The sequence below is a fragment of the Bos indicus x Bos taurus genome, chromosome 3 (genome assembly GCF_003369695.1).
Source record: "Bos indicus x Bos taurus breed Angus x Brahman F1 hybrid chromosome 3, Bos_hybrid_MaternalHap_v2.0, whole genome shotgun sequence".
NCBI classification, from domain to species: Eukaryota; Metazoa; Chordata; class Mammalia; order Artiodactyla; family Bovidae; genus Bos; species Bos indicus x Bos taurus.
The window spans coordinates 4,745,861-4,759,609 of NC_040078.1; positions in this window are offsets into that span (position 1 = coordinate 4,745,861).

Consider the following 13,749-nt stretch of genomic DNA (forward strand, 5'->3'; position numbering starts at 1 on the left):
CAAAATCTTCCTCCCAGGCCTATGTCATGGATCGTGCTTTCAACACTCTGCCAGCAGGAGACACCCCCTCCCTGCTCCCCTCATTTAGGAAGACCTGAATTCAGGGGATGAGGTCTGCCTGGGCAATTGGGAGGCTGGAAATTAGACATCACATCGCATGCCTGATTCTTTCTGCCCAGAAGGCAGGTCCTCATTTCGAACTGAGCTCTCTGCCCACACTCTACTGTGATGACTGAGATGATGGGCTGTGAGTGATCAATGCAAAGAAAGTCACCAAGCCTTTCTCCTCTGTTCCTCCATCTCATTTTCTTTTTACAAATGGGATGGGGAGGAATAGCTGAGCACCTGCTGATATCTCTGTGCTCAGCAGGCCCAGGGGAACACGGAGAAAGACACTATCTCATTCTACTCACTTCCACCCCTCCCCAAGCAGGGAGCAAGTGATGAGAGGCAGCTGGATAGGTCCTCAGTGGAGGTTTTCTGGCAGGAGGGAAATGATCCATTGGCCAAGGGGACCATGGTGTACCTGTGAGCAGGTTCGCTGTTTATTCTCCATAAGTCATCACCAAGTCAAGTGGGAGCTAATGCTGATAACAATTTATTGCTATTATTGTTGCTGTTACTGATATGAACACAAACTCCAGAGCAAGAGAGAGAGCAGTAGGACACCCAGCTGCAGCAGCGGATGTCTTTGACTTCCTCCCTCCTTTAAACACAATCTTCTCTTTAATCAACTGACACTGCATCATTCTCCTATCCAATTTTCAGGGAGCATTCTTAAATGGCTTTATTTATCTATTCGGAGAGCCAGGGCAAACGCAGGAGGTGGTAGAAAAGGAAATAAGGGTAGAAAGGGAATTAATGCAGAGTGAGGCTAGCCTAGGCTCACTGGGAAAGGTCTATGTATCCTCTACTATCAATAACCCTTTCCACCCTCTCCAATTCTTGCAGCCACGATGGGTGAATTTCCCCAGAACCTGATCCGAGGAAAAGCCTGGGGGACAAAAGAGTCACAAGCCAGTTGCAGCCTTCATAACACAAAGATAGAAGACTTGGTTTCTCTTCTGCTCCTAGATGCTCACTGGTGAAGTTACTTCAGTGTTTTCTGCTTCTTATTTTTCCATTCATAAGAGATAACAATATTTACTCTTAGAAGACAGGAGGCAAATGGCCTCTGCAGGTTACTTCCAGTTGAACAATTTAGGAAGCTGGGTTTCGGCATTTTCAACTTTGTTCCTAACAAAATTGGCCTCACTACCCTCTCTTTAGAGAATAAAGCTCCAGGCCAATGGCTACTCATTCTTCTGCACTTACCTGCTCAGCCCTCAGTTAGTTAGCAAGGTTACCAAGGATGACAGTGATTCTGTGCTTCTCACCAGTAGCCAACTTATTTTGTTATCCATCCCTGCCCCCAGCCCCACACATACACTTTGAGACCTATTACTCCGACAATATTTTAACTCAAAGGAACTATTTTATTTGAGTTAATAGGGTAATAGAAATGGTAGTATTTCAGTTTTTCTTGTATGAAGGGTCTAAGATTCATATTTAAAATCCACCCTCAAGCACCTTATAGCTATCGGGAACCATTCCAGGCATATTTTGTGTATATTATCTTCTTAACTAATGTAACCCTCAAAACCAAACCCTGTGGTTATTATTCTATGTATTTTATACACTAGAAAACTAAACTGAAACACAAAGAGAGTTGAACTTGTTCAAAGTCATATAATGATCAGTTTTGGATTGAAGTGTCTTTTGGTTTTCCCTCAAATTAAACCAAAGGAAAGCAGGTTTGCTTCGTTTACCCACAATCTTAAATCAGGTTCCATCTCTACATTATCTGGTCTGGAAGCTGGACTTAGATGTAACTGCAGTCAGGCAGCCCTGCCTGCGTCTGGTGGCCACAGCGTAGTAGACGGTGGTGTGGTGGTGGGTGACAGACATGGGCTTCAAGCAGGCCTTGAACTTGCAGCTTGATGGGCAGATAGGCAACCATTTGAGCCTCAGTTTTCTCTGTAAAATGGGATTGAAACACCTTAAGATTAATGTAAGTGAGTGAAGTTGCTCAGTCATGTCTGACTCTTTGTGACCCCGTGGACTGTAGCCCACCAGGCTCCTCTGTCCATGGGATTCTCCAGGCAAGAATACTAGAGTGGGTTGCCATTTCCTTCTCCAGAAGATTAATGTAAAGGGCCTGGCAAATAGGTGCTCAGTACAGGTGACTTCTTTCAGACTAAGGCAAGCTGGTAAGTTTAATAATAATGGCTAGGATTTCTGGGAGAGGTTATAGTTTGCAAAACACTTTTACATGTTCTTTATCACCTCACTTTACTGGACAGATGAATATAAGAGGTAGTCAGAGAGTATTTTGGTATTGACACCTATCAAGTAGTTTACTCTGTAAAGGAGGAAAATTAGAACTGGTGGGCAAAGCAGACTTGGAAATGTAGAACATGATGTTGTTTTCTTGAATGAGTACCTAGGAAATCTAGAAGATGGGAAATCAGCTTTCTCTGATTTATATCTACTAAAGCATGAGTATTTTATTCCACACCTGCTTTGTCGGTATGACCAGGATGAATCCTGTTTAGTCTGTTTACTTGATATTTGCCCAAGTCTGCAATCAACAAGAAAACACATCTCAGCATCTCACTTGGCAAGAGGAAGAATGGAGGCAGCACAGCAGCTGTCATATTTATTTCAGTGGCAAAGCAGGTCAGGAAAATTGATAAAATTAATCATACAAACTAGCAAACATCAGGAGTGAGAACTGGAGAAACAGATGAGTTCCTGCTTCATTCCAGGCTGCACCTGCCCTTAGTTCTAATGGAATCGGTGCAGTCAGCTGATGGAAGCAGGAGTGGAGGGGGCCATGGCAATGGGAATAAAAGCCTGAAGAGAAATTGGAACATGAGAGATTATTGGGGCAGGTCTTTTTCTGTGGGCCTGTGGTGTCTGTGAAACTCTATTAAGTTCTCTGAGGTAGTAGGAAATCCATCTTTTGGTGTCCCATGAAGAGAATAAGTTCAGGACTTAATATTGGCTTGGCTCTATGGCAGGTGATTCTAACTAATTTGGGCAACATTTCTTTCCTGTTAGGAGAAGCAGCATGGCCTTGACTGCAGTAGCCTCTGACTCCAGATGTACTTTAGCATCACCTGGGGAGTTGTTAAAACAACTGATGCCCGCACCCTACCCCAGATGAAATGAGTCAGACTCTTGGGGGTGGGGCCTCACAATTGAAGTTTTGATTCAGTAGCTTTAGGGTGGGGCCTGAGAATTTTCATTTCCAATAGTCTTCAGGGAATGACTGTGCTGTTGGTCCAGAGAGGAAACAGCTTCTCCTTCTGAAGATTAAACCTCATCATTAACTAGCTGTATTACCTTGAGAAATTCATGCTGAAACTCATAAACAGAAATTCATGCAGTTGCCCTATTTATTGCAAAAAAAAAAAAAAATGAGAAATGTACATGGAAGTACTTTGTAAACTATAAACACAGGATGAAAATTAATTTTTAATTATTTCTATTCAAATTTCCATTTTGCTCAGTGTGTAATAGATCTAGCTGTGCTCATTACAACTTACAGGGAGATTTATTTATTTATTGAAAAAGTAACTAACACAAGCCATTATATATGAGGCCCTGGATCAAATCCTGTAGTATAACAGTGATATGATAAGTGTATCTCTCTCCGCACAAAGTTTATATTCAGGTGCAGGGCCAAATTCACCTATTTCTATATGACCTGTGAGTTCAGCAGGTTTTTACATTTTTTGATGGTTGAAAAAAATCAAAAGAATATATTTCATGATTCAAAAATGATATGGAATTGAAGTTTCAGTGTCTAGAAATAACGTTTTATGGGAACATAGATATGCTTATTTCAGTTTTGCTGAAATATAACTGCTTTCACTCTACAATTCTAGTGGACTGTTGTAGCTGTGATAAGGATGGTATGGCCCACAAGGACTACAATACTTACTCTCTGGCCCTCTATGGAAAAATCTGCTGACTCTTGTTCTAGGGGAAGAGTGAAATCCCTCCATAGTAAGTGCTGGGAGGAAGCAAACAAAAGACTGGATAAACTCACAGAGGCACGGATGTACTGTGGATACGGAGGCCAGGGAAGATTTCTCCAAAGAGATTGTGTTAACCCAGGACCTAAAAAATGAAAGGGGTTAATCATGCTGATTTTCAGGGAAGAAGAGAACAACAGGTACAAAGGCCCTGAGGTGACCAGTTTGGCTCTTTTGAATCATGTAAGAAGACTAGCATAGCTGAAGCATAGATTCAACATGAAATTGGGTTTGTTATTGATTCAAGATGAGGGCACAGAGAGGCAGGAGTGAGGTCAAGAAGGGACTTTTATGCCTTAATGGTTTTCCTTTTATTCTAAGTACAATGGACACTATTTTAAGGAAGGGAAGGCACTGATGATAAACAAAGCTAATTTTTATTGAGTGCTTACTATGAGCTATGGGCTTTCCTGATAGCTCAGTTTGTAAAGAATCTGCCTGCAAGGCAGGAGACCCTGCTTCAATTCCTGGGTTGGGAAGGTCCACTGGAGAAGGGATAGGCTACCCACTCCAGTATTCTGGGGCTTTCCTTGTCGCTCAGCTGGATAAGAATCCACCTGCAATGCGGGAGACCTAGGTTCAATCCCTGGGTTGGGAAGATCACCTGGAGAAGGGAAAGGCTGCCCACTCCAGTATTCTGGCCTGGAGAATTCCATTGACTGTATAGTCCATGGGGTTGCAAAGAGTTGGACATGACTGAGAAGGCAATGGCACCCCACTCCAGTACTCTTGCCTGGAAAACCCCATGGACAGAGGAGCTTGGTAGGCTGCCGTCTACGGGGTCGCACAGAGTCGGACACGACTGAAGAGACTTAGCAGCAGCAGCAGCAGCAGAGCAACTTTCATTTCACTACTATAAGCTAGGTATTATTCTAAAAGCAGTCCAGTTTTCCAAACAAAGTTGTAAGATAAAGGCTATTGTTATCCTCATTTCACTGATGACAAAAGTAAGGTGCAGAGAAATTTAACACCAAAAGTCACAGATTTGAGATTAGAACCCAGAAAGTGTGGCAATTGTTTAGAGGTATAAAAGGAGAAACAGATCAACTGGGAAGCTGTTCCACAAGTCCAAACAAGAGATAGTGTGGGCCAATCTAAGGAGTTCACATCCATACATGACAGTAGTCATATATGGTGAGAGTTCAACTATAAACAAAGCTGAGCACCAAATAATTGATGCTTTTGAACTGTGGTGTTGAAGAAGAATCTTGAGAGTCCCTTGGATTGCAAGGAGATCCAATCACTCCATCCAAAAGGAAATCAGTCCTGAATATTCACTGGAGGGACTGGTGCTGAAGCTGAAACTCCAATACTTTGGCCACCTGATGCAAAGAACTGACTCATGTGAAAATCCCTGATTCTGGGAATGATTGAAGGCAGGAGGAGAAGGAAGATGATGGCAGAGCATGAGATGGTTGGATGGCATCATCAACTCAATGGACATGAGTTTGAGTAAACTCCAGGAGTTGGTGATGGACAGGGAACCCTGACATGCTGCAGTCCATGGGGTTGCAAAGAGTTGGACATGGCTGAGTAACTGAACTAAACTGAACTGAATCTAAAGAGTTAGCAAAAGAGATGGTCAGAAGAAAAGGCTAAGGCCTAATCAAGTCAAGTTGATGGGACCTGTGGTTGTCTAGGGGTAGAAGTGAGAGAAAGGTCAAGGACAACTTCCAAATTTCAGGTCCGGATTAATCGATATTTATTGAACATGCCTTTTCATACTGTCTCATGGGGTTCTCAAGGCAAGAATACGGAGGTGGTTAGCCATTCCCTTCTTCACTGGACTGCATTTTGTCAGAACTCTCTACCATGACCCATCTGTCTTGGGTGGCCCTACATGGTACAGCTCATACTTTCATTGAGTTAGACAAGGCTGTGGTCCATGTGATCAGTTTGATTAGTTTTCTGTGATTGCAGTTTTCTTTCTGTCTGCCCTCTGATGAATAAGGATAAGAGGCTTATGGATCAAATTGCCAACATCTGTTGGATCATAGAAAAAGCAAGAGAGTTCCAGAAAAACATCTATTTCTGCTTTATTGACTACACCAAAGCCTTTGACTCTGTGGCTCACAACAAACTATGGAAAATTCTTAAAGAGATGGGAATACCAGACCACCTTACCTGCCTCCTGAGAAATCTGTATACAGGTCAAGAAGCAAGAGTTAGAACTGGACATGGAACAACAGACTGGCTCCAAAGAGGGAAAGGAGTACATCAAGACTATATATTGTCACCTTGCTTATTTAACTTACATGAAGAGTACATCATGCAAATGCTGAACTGGATGAAGCACAGGCTGGAATCAAGATACCCAGGAAAAATATCAATAACCTCAGATATGCAGATGACACCACCTTTATGGCAGAAAGCAAAGAAGAACTAAAGAGCCTCTTGATGAAAGTGAAAGAGGAGAGTGAAAAAGCTGGCTTAAAACTCAACATTCAGAAACTGAAGATCATGGCATCCAGTCCCATCACTTCATGACAAATAGATGGGGAAACAATGGAAACAGAGACAGACTTTATTTTCTTGGCTCTGAATTCACTGCAGATGGTGACTGCACCCATGAAATTAAAAGATGCTTGCTCCTTGCAAGAAAAGCTATGACCAACCTAGACAGCATATTAAAAAACAGAAACATTACTTTGCCAACAAAGGTCCAGGTAGTCAAAGCTATTTTTCCAGTACTTATGTATGGATGTGAGAGTTGGACTATAAAGAAAGTTGAATGCTGAAGAATTGATGCTTTTGAACTGTGGTGTTGGAGAAGACTCTTCCAACCAGTCAATCCTAAAGGAAATCAGTACTGAATATTCATTGGGAGGACTGATGCTAAAGCTGAAACTCCAATACTTTGGCCACCTGATGCGAAGAACTGACTCATTTGAAAAGACCCTGATGCTGGCAAAGATTGAAGGCAGGAGAAGGGGATGGTGGCAGAGGATGAGATGGTTGGATGGCATCACCAACTCGATGGAGATGAGTTTGAGAAATCTCGAGGAGTTGGTGACGGACAGGGAAGCCTGGCATGCTGCAGTCCATAGGATTGCAGAGTCAGACACAATAGCGACTGAACTGAACTGATTGAACATGCCATCACCAGAAGCCTCAGTGGACTCTATAATTTGGAACAGGCATCACAAATGCACATAAATGCATATCTTACTCTCACTCCCCCATCCCTGAGAACTGTGCACCTTTTGAGGATATAGACAGTGAGCCTTTTTTTTTTTCTTTCCCTGTCTCCAACATGTAATAGAATGTATGGCATATTAAAGCCTGGTCAATATGATTTATAGAAAGTTAAGTAAATTTTAGTACTTATGCATGTTGCACATGTATAAGTTGACCAGGCTCAGCCACATAGAATTTTTACCATAAAAGTGTTATTTGAATGCTGAAACCTTAGTGTTAAGTAGATTGGATTATTTTGAAGGAAATTGTTTATTTATATATTTATTTTTTCTTTTATCATGTCAAAAACTTTTCAGGGTTGGATTCCCTCTTGACCAGTCCTTGAAATTTCTGGAGTATCTAAGTATTTATAAAAATTAATATTAAAAAAAGGTCATAAAAAGACTCAGAAATGTACATGTCTATGACTTCTGTCCCTTCTTTTTAAGGATGTTAGGAAATTAAAGAAAAATTGGATTTGGTTTATACACACTTCTATTCACAGATTCTTCAATTTCATCTTGCAGAGATCAGTAGAGAGTTTTCTGGCTCCTCAGTGACCTTTAAGTTCCCTTGATCCTGATGCTGTGACCTCTTCTAACTCATTGGATCCCTTCAGATTCTCTGAGATGTCATACACAGGTTGCCAGGCAACATTAACAAGACCAGTCCTTACCCTGCAGTTAGGCATCAGCTGCTGTCATCACATTTTAAGTTATTATTACTATTTAACAAAACAATGGCCAAGGCCCGTGTCTCTCTCAGTGGGGTACTCTCTCTTGAGAAACATGTAGATTTCCTGGGAAAGTGATTTATTTTCTTTTCTTAAAACAGATCACTGTTAAGTCTGTAAAGGATAGACAAGGTCTAGGATAGGGTAAAAGGAGTGTGGTGCTGGACAGATGAAAAGACACCATACAGGCTGTCCTGAGCAGATAAATAATCAGTATGTGCAAATTATACATAGGAACAGAGCAGAAAACACATTTATTTCTTGACAGTTGCTAAGACTACCAGTGTTTTGGTAAATTCCTAAGTATGAGCCTGAACTTGAATTACAGAAACTGTGTACCCGAGAGCCAACCTTTCAGTGTGAAAATGAGCTTAACAAGTAGGATTTTCACTTAGAATTTTAGAGATGTTTTGTTTCTAATTCTTTACTAATGTCTGGCTAACACAGTGACAAGCATAATTCCTTAGTCGTTGTCGTTTCTTGATAAGTATCTGTGGATTGGGGTAATTTATGCAACAAACTTCTCCCATTGTGCTTACAGATGGAGTTTCTCAACCAAGCAGTCAAACCCATATTTATTAAGCTCCTACTATTTGTCCTTCAATGTGCTTGGGAATTTGAGAGATGAAGTAGAAAACCTAACAGTTGCTTTTAAGTGCACAACTTATTTGAGACCATAATTACACAATCGTTACCTTTACTGAACACCTACTATGGGCCAGGCACAAGGATGAACACTTTCTAGCCTCTGTCTCCAGTTCATACAACAGCCCTCCATGGTGGACATTATTGCCCTTGTTATCTTGTCCGAGGTTACACAGTTTGTTATGGGGGGGGGGCACTCAAGTTCTATACCAGGTAGGGCTGGAACCAAAGATCTTCTATTTCTGCCTATGCCTATGGTATTAGCACGCATGAACATATTCATGCATTTGGTCTTTCATTTACTATCTATATGGTTCTACCACATACCTGACACAGTACTCAGTCCCTGGGAGAGAAAGTCTCAAAGGACCCACTGAATAAAACAAACAAGGTTCTTTCCCTCTTGGAACTTGTATTCCAGTGGGAAAGAAAAACAAGCAAGGAACGAAACAGTAAGCACACAACTGAGTAAGCGAACAAGCAAGCATTTATAATTTCTGGTAATATAGTATGGTCTGATGAAATACAGCAGGGTCAGAGGACAGTTAACATGATCTGCTCCAGTTTGCCTGCTATAGACCCAGAGTTGCTTACTTCTCATTCAGTGGACTTTCTACTTCATGATTACTTAGAAAAGCCAGAATCTTCAAGCATTTCCAACTTGTGACATGGGATCTGATATGACTGGCTAATAGTGCTCGCTTTAACATCACAATGTACTATTCCATTTAAAATCAAGTTCAGTAACTTTGAAAGCCAAAAGTTGAAACACATCACATCTTTGTAATATATGTAACTGGACCATCTGCCTCCTATTACAACTCCTAATTCTTTGACTTATGTTGATAGCTATGATAATGATAATGAAGTAACAATTTCGAGAGTGTAAATACTATGCAATAGGCCCTCTGTTACTAGGGAAAACAAACAAACAAAAGCCACTGATTTTCTGCCTATGTCTTATGACTCTGAGACGAGAAGAGGCACAAAGGAAGGTCTTTTTAATTCTGTTGCCTGCCTCCCTCTCTCCCCTAACCTGCCAAACAATGCAAAGTCACCAGTAGAAAGCTAAACACTGCTGCAAATATGAAGAGTAATTCTACTATTAAAGAACAGCCCAGGAAGACACAACCACTAACAAGCATTAAAAAAAAGGCAGAACAAACCCTTGTATAGAATCTTGCTGACAAGTGCTATTAAATATTAATTCTATAGACCGTGGAGACATCATTAAACAAACACACATACCCTGATGCTGAATGTGCACTGGTTCAGGCATTTGTTTTACATGTGGCTGTTGACTAGGTGTAGTCTTTTGTGTTGCTTTACCAGGGAGAAGACAATTTCCCCCCTGCTTCTATTAATTGTATCCTTACACATCACTGAAATTCTCATTGCCTTTTTGGTTATTTGTCTTATCCTTTCATTTAATTGGAAAGACAATTTTAGGGAAAATGAAGTGAGTTACCTGTTTTAAGACTGTCACGCATGGATAAAAATGCTTCATGGCTTGATGGCGATCTTTTGGATTTCAAGAACCAGTGCTACAGACACAAGCATCTAGAGAAGTGACTGCACTGGGTGACCTTCGCCCAGCTTAATACTACTCTCCAATTTCTTCTCTTCAAGACTCTTTCAATAAAGATCCTAAATGTTAAAGAGGAGCAAAAACTATCCCACAAAATTAACAAAGCTTATCTATGCAGTTTAATATGAAAGCATGGAGGGACTTTACATACTGTAAATATGAAGGAACAACCTCAACCTATATGGCATTATAGTCGTGGGACTGCAAAGAGCCTTAGGGAGCATCTAACCCAGTGGTTGTCAAACTTCAGTAGTATCAGAAAATCCTTAATAAAACACAGGCTGCCTTCCTCAGAGGTAGATCTCCGTGATGCCAGAGAATTTGCATTTCTAACAAGCTCCCAGGTAATGTGGATGCTGCTGATCTGGGACCATGCTTGAATCTAGTCTGGGGATGGTGGTTTAGTCCCTAAATCGTGTCTGACTCTTGCGACCCCATGGATTGTAGCACGCCAGGCTCCTCTGTCCATGGGATTTCCCAGGCAAGAATACTGGATTGGGTTGGCATTTCCTTCTTGAGGGAATCTTCCCACCCAGGGATTGAATTTGTATCTCCTGCATTGCAGGCAGATTCTTTACCACTGCACCGCCAAGGAAGCCCTTGGATTTAGTCTAACCTTCATATTTTACAGATGAGGAAACTGACATCCTGGGACTTTACTATAATTTCACATGGTTACATGTTTAGTTAAAGGCTGATACTCCATTGGAACATGAGTCTCCAGAGCCTAGACCATGCTTTTCCCATTATACCAAGGAGAATTTTAGACAGATTTCATGGGAGGATTTCACTTCTGTCACTGTATCAGAAAATCACCCTCTAGGTTAATCATTCTGCTGAGGAATTCTAGAATCATTCAGTGGTACAGCAGGGGAGCACAGAAGCAATCTCTCAGTCCTAGGGCTCTCTTACAGGGCAGTATCCAGCCTTGGGATGCATGTGGCATACATCACAGCCAGCGACAGAGATGGAATCAGAATCCACTCTCCAGAATCCCAGGACGGGCTCTTTCTGCCAGCTGCTCAACCATATGGGACAACCATCAACTGCCTCTGCAGGACGCTGGGGCCAACTGAAAACATGGTTAAAAATCGCTCGCCTACTTTTAAGACAGACTTGGTCCAAGCAGAAACATAGCCAGGAGGGACGCTTCAAAACCTCCCAGAGAATACATCCCGTAACACCATGAACTCCAAGGGCCTTTCGGGGGTCTTTAGTTTTCATGGTACTCTTCGTCCATCATAAAAGAGGAAACATGATCTTTTATCCTTACATTGACATGAAGACCAGTATAATCCAGGCTGCCTTCATGATTCCATTTCCATTAGGATTTCTTCTGATTCTAAAAGAAATTACCATGCCAGCTTTCTCGTGGGCCCCTCCAAAAGCAGGCACTATGTCAAATGTCCCAGTGGGTGAGCGGTCGCGGAGGAGCCCAGCACTTTGCTGAACGCCCTGGACTGGAGACAAAGGGGCGGGCCTCCATGGCCGTCGGGGCAGAATCTGGGAGCAGCGAAGGCCGGACCGCCAGGAGCAGCGCGCAGGTGGGACCGCCCGGCGCCGGCGGAGGCGGCCTGGACCCCGGGGTGGTGGTCGGGCTGCGGACGCTGGAAGCGCGATTCCCGGAGCTGGTGAGGCTCCTGCGACCCGCTTGCGCCGAGGAGGCGCGGCCCGGCTCCCAGGATGCCGCGCACACAACAGAGGGGAATGCGGTCCTGGGCTTTTTTCTTTTTGCATACAATTATAGTGATGGCATCATTTTTTTTTGAAACAAACTGTCCATAAATGTCACTGAAAATCCGGGTCTCCTTTTATTAAAACTGAAAAATGTGTATAAATGTAAATAACAAATGACTGATACAGGGATAAGAACACCAGAGAGGCTGCTGGCGTCTCTCTCTTTCTCTCTTTTTTTTTCTCTCCTCCTCATGTAATTTGCATTAATAAAGAGGCTGTTCCTTGTCGGAATGTGTTTCATCCGGTTTAAAATCCCAGGGCGATCCACTAGGAAGAGCTCTGGGAGAATCCAACTGTCAGAGCCGACAAGACAAATGAATCCCGGTGTCAGGAGCGTGTGGTTCAACGATGACAGATTGAGAAGAACTGTCCCCCTCTCGACAGGCGGGCTTCATTTTCAAATTAATAAATCTGAATAAAATATTTTTCCTTTCATTACGAGCGGAGCCTGTTTGACAGTTCCTGTGACAGGAGGGAGTAGCAGTGTTGATGAGAACAGTTTGCATGAATTCCACCTGGGCTTTTTCTGTTTTATTTTTACCTGCAATCTCTTCCCTGTTTGCCTCTCTCTTTACCCCCTCCCTCACCTCCCGGGTCTCCGTTTTCCCCTCCCTTCTATTCCTTTTCGTCTTCTGTTTCCCCCATATTCTTGTTTCGTGATTCTTGCCTCCCATCCACTCGCTTCGCTATTCCGCGCTCTCTGAAATGTCACCCGCTTCTATTTTTTTTTTTTTTTTGCTATTCTTTTGATTTACCTGCAGGCTATTACCGTGAATTAAAGGCCAACGTATTATTTCACTAAAAAGGGCCAGAGCTAATTATTATGAAATGTTTGCTTTATTTGGTGGTTGCTTATCACTGATCATATTATGATAATAGGACACAATCAGGCTGGAGAAAATAGTGGATTTCTCTAATTTATAATATCATTTTAGGAGACAATCCTAATAATTTCCTCTTCACCCATACAAAACAAAAGCAACCCCTTCAAACAAACAGACAAACGACAAAAAACTCCTTTGTTGTCATTTTCCTCCCACAGCCAAAAGAATGAGATCAAGTGCACCTTAGGAACTAGTGTGCACAGGCAAATCTTAATGCACAGGGTGACAGGCTGTTCCTCTTAAATAATTTAGGAGTACTTTCTGGGAAACAATATGTGATCATTAGAGAAATACTATTGAGAAAAGTGACTTCTTGATAAGAGGGAGTTTTGTTTTTGCATTTGGTATAGAATCCGGGCACAGCAGGCAACTTGCAATGTCCCTGTTCTCCAGTCTAAGAGCCACAGAGTCAGAGAATAATTAATGTGACTGCAGCAGTCAATGACTCCCAAGTGCCCAACCTGAATGGCAGGCCTCCTCCTTCCTTTCTCCTCAACGTGGAAAGAAGGAAGAAACCTACCACAGCTACCACAGTAAAATGGAAGAGGCACCAGCAGAGTCTGAGCTCTTTAGCCCTAGGGTCTGGTCTCCAAACCTGATGTGTTATAATGTGCCCATCTGTTGTTCCTGCTCTTTCCCATCCCTTGACAAGGTTATGAGCCTGCAATGTCTTCTCTGTAATCATACAGGACAAACTTAGGTCTTATGGTTTTGTGTCCGATGAGCATGGACAGTTTGCTTCCCTTCTCCCCAGTAGTCTTTGAGAGCACAGGGCATAACAGTACAAAGACTGTGTTTGGTAAACGTAGATGGAATTTTCAAACAATTTTAGGAAAATGTTCTTGAGCACGCGAGTGTGTGCATGCAGGTGTGTGTATGTGTGTGTATCATATTTTGGGTTCA